Below are 4392 nucleotides of genomic sequence, written 5' to 3'. Positions count from 1 at the left end.
GTTTCACTTTGCCTTGTTTCACTTGTTTTCCTCTTTGGTCCTATAGAAATGCCTTTGCATATGCTGTTCTTTCTGATTTTAGTACTTACACATTAGGCTAGACTGTCTCAATGTCTTTCCATAATACCCAGGGATGACCCAGGGAAACATTAAGAGAGTAGCAAAGCCTTCTCCTTTCAGTGTTCTTTGCCTACCATAATCATTTCCTTTCACTTTAGGTAGCCAGTGCTCTTACCCTGTGAAGAAGTAATTGCATTTCTAAAAATTACCTTGAGTTCTTACTAAATTCTGGATTTACTTCATCAAGAGGCTCTTTTAGCAGCAGGCAGTACATAAGCATACCGTGGAATTGCCTGCATCGATGACAGGCATGGAAGAAAAACAATTTTACATCTACAACCTTAAGGTAAAGATGCAGAGTTCCTCCTAGTCCATCTCATTTCTTTTTTCATTCCTTCATTCACTGCAGTGTATTGAGTACCTACTATATAAACACTTAATGAAGGAACTAGTAGCAGCACAAAGGTTAATAAGATTTTATCCTATTCTTTACATTCAGTCTAGTAAAAGACATAGATATTTGAATAAGCAATTATAACATGTTACCAATTATTAATTATTAATTCATTTAAAAACATTTATTGAGAGTTTACCATGTGTCAGAACCTATACCAGGTATTGGGGAAGCAAAGAGGTAAAGAAGTATCTTCCCTCACAAATTAAATACAATATAAAGGAAAATACACTTGCAAGCAATTATTGTTAAAATCCATGGCCAAGATCTCAGAGAAGTGGAAAATAATTGCCTCATATAATTCTTTCATTTATTCAGCTAATAAAGGCAATTTCTATTCTTAAGAATATTTTTCTGCTGGTCCTTCTAACAAATGGCAGAGACAGACTTCTTTTTCCAGAAGGAAATATAGTATGATATAAGAAGAAAATTACAATAAAGGGAGACAAAAAGACCTATAAAATTAAGGGAAAAAATGTCAAGAGGATAAAAGGTTAGAGTAAAAGCACAATTAAACTCTTAATAAGGCCAAATGGGAACCAATTAAAAACAATAATACTTTCTCAATTCAGTCCAGAGCTGAAGAGCTGATAGGGACCTTGTTCGGTTCCTGGTTCAATTCCCTGCTTCTAGAAATTTCAGCTATCCTGGGTAGTGACTGTGATGTTCCCACCTGTAACCCCTGGTTACTATGCATTAGCATTCTTTATAATTCATTGCTTCTTCTGAGGCTTCTCAGAGGCAGTATCTGGTATGGAAGTTAGTAGCACACTCACAGCACAACATGGACTATCTAAAATACAACCCCTTAATCTTTATTATGAAACTGTGAAGAAAGATACAGTGTGAGCATCTGAAACATAGTGAAGTAGCTTAACCTATGTTTTGGTACTTTGATGAAGTGACACTTGGTGAGTATTTGAATTTTATTGTCTGTGCTAAGTGTTCCATAATAACATATGTGATATTTAAGGTCCCTCTCAGAGTTGATAGTCTATGAATCTATCTATTCTAATATTTTATTTGATCTTATAAGGGGAAAGTCAAATAAAATGACAATTGTAGTGGATACAGTGATGCTCTGCCCAGAACCTACCTCAAAGCCCATCCATCCACCCCTCAGTTTTTCAATATCAAAGGGCTTTTGTGCATGGAAAACACTCATTCTTTGCTGTATTTTTTAATGCTGCCAGTAAAACTTCCAATAAATTTTTCTTTGATATTTTAACACTTATTACAAACTTAATAATTAAATCTCTTTAAACAGTTTGGAATAGACTTACTGATTTAGAATGAATTTAATGATTCCTTTGAATGCCTCAAACACCTTCATTAGTAGACAAAACATATAAAATACAATGTTTTGAAAATATGTTACTATATCCAGACTTAAGCTTGTTCTAGAAGATTAACAACACGTGTTTGACTTATTTTCTTTGTTACTTCTATATTTTTTTCACATATTTCTAGTGTTATGGCAATGTTAACTTTGATGCCATCCCAGAGTTTCAGTATTCTTATCAAACCAAAAGGATAAAGAACACAAGCTCAGAAATCCATGGTTATAGAATTTGAGTTACCAACCAATCGATCATGAGACTTGTTAATCTCAAGAAGATTTTAAAAGATAATGCAGTCTTTTATTGTCATAGTTACAATAAGGATTCTTAAAACCATGATTTCAACTAGATTTTAGCTTTGTATAACTGATGGCTACTCCCAAAATGATATACCTAAAAGATTCATTTGCTTGTTGTTCAATAACAAATGTCCCATTAAGCAGCATTCAAATGTATTGTATTAGTCTGTTCCCATGCTGCTAATAAAGACATGCCTGAGACTGGGTAATTTATCAAGAAAAGAGTTTTAATGGACTCACAGTTCCACATGGCTGGGGAGGCCTCACAATCATGGTGGAAGATGAAGGAAGAGCAAAAGGATGTCTTACCTGGCAGCAGGCAAGAGGGCATTTCAGGCGAAGTCCCCGTTATAAACCATCTGATCTCATGCAACTTATTCACTATCAAGAGAACAGCACAGGAAAAACCTGCCCCCATGATTAAATTACCTCCCACCAGGTCTCTCCCATGACACATGGGGATTACTACAAATCAAGGTGAGATTTGTGTGGGGACACAGAGCCAAATCATCTATACACAGAGTTTTCCCATTCTCTGGAGTTTCACTTTTGGTGGCTTTAGTTACCCACAGTCAACTGCAGTACAAGAATATTAAGTGCAAAATTCCAGAAATAAGCAACTCATAACTTTTAAACTGCATGTCACTCTAAGTAGCATGATGAAATCTCACACCATCCTGCTCCATCCCACCCAGGTCATGAATCCTGCTTTTGCCCAGTACACGCTCTGCCCATGAGTCACTTACAAGCCATCTAAGTTATCAGATCTGCTGTTGCATTATCACTATGCTTCTATTCAAGTCACTCTTATTTCACTTAATAATAGCCCCAGAATGCAAGAGTAGTGATGCTGGTAATTTGGATCTGCCAAAGAGAAGCCATTAAGTGCTTCCTTTAAGTGAAAATGTGAACATTCTCAACTTAAAAGGAAAGGAAAAATCTTACGCTGAGGCTGTCAAAATTTACAGTAAAATATGAATCTTCTACCTATGCAATTGTGAAAAAGGAAAACGAAATTCATGCCAGTTCTGCTGTCGCACCTCAGACTGCAAAAATATTGGGCACAGTGCATGATAAGTGCTTAATTAAGATGGAAAAGGCATTAAGTTTGTTGGTGAAAAGCATAAATAGGAACATGTTCCAACCGATTACATCAGGTTCAGTACTATCTGTGGTTTCAGGCATCTATTGAGGACCTTGGAATGTAAGCCCTATGGCTAAGGAGGGAATATTATATGTGCAATAATACCCTAGTAGCAAAAAGCACACCCCAACACCCAAGACTTGGTTTCAAGATACTATTACCTGATGAAAGAAGCAGGGATATTTAAAGAAATGACTGATTCTATGGATGGAAAGAGAAATTACAAGTGGAACCTGGAATATTTGACTGAGCCAAAAAATAAGAAATTGCTCACAAAACAATGAGAGAAATGCTAACTAAAATATATGAAAGGATTGAATGAAAAATTACAAAAATTTTCAACCGTATAGTCATAATAGATTCAGACAAGAATCATTAATGGGTGCTGAAATCATTGAATGAAGATTTCTTGGGATATTTACATACTTTCAGTGGTAGTACACCACAGTTTATTTGGCTAAAGGGAAAATGGCATGTTTACAATGGAGAATCCTAACAGATAACACCTTAATCCAGTGATCAAAGTTATCATCAATATCTGTGACACCATTGATGTCACAGAGGACATAAATCACGTACATAGTTCCTAAGGAAAACAAACTACCTGAATTTACATGAGGAAACAGGCAAATCCAAATTGAGTTTCATTTTTAAAAAACAATTGGCCTATACACTTCAAAATGTTAATGTATAAAAGCAAAAATGGCTGAGGAAATCTTCTAAATTAAAGAAGATTAAAGTGATATGAATTCAATGCAATGTGTGATACTGGCTTGGATCCTGGACTAGGAGAAATTGTTATAAAGAATGTTATTGGGATAATTGGTAAAATCTGAATATGGATTATATGTTCAAAGGTAATTTTTATCAATGCTAAATTGTATGAATGTAATAGTTATATGGTGGCTAGGTAAAAGAATGTCCTTGTTCTTAGAAAATTCACAGTGAAATATTTTGTGGTAAAGTCTTTAAGTCTGAAACTCTCAAGCATTTTAGTGATTTAGCTATAATAATAATTATATATACATACATGTGTGATAAAACAAATGTGGAAAATGTAAACAGTTGGTGAATCTACGTAAGTAAAGGATATAC

The sequence above is a fragment of the Macaca fascicularis genome, chromosome 8 (assembly GCF_037993035.2).
Source record: "Macaca fascicularis isolate 582-1 chromosome 8, T2T-MFA8v1.1".
NCBI classification, from domain to species: Eukaryota; Metazoa; Chordata; class Mammalia; order Primates; family Cercopithecidae; genus Macaca; species Macaca fascicularis.
This window is presented reverse-complemented; position numbering follows the sequence as displayed.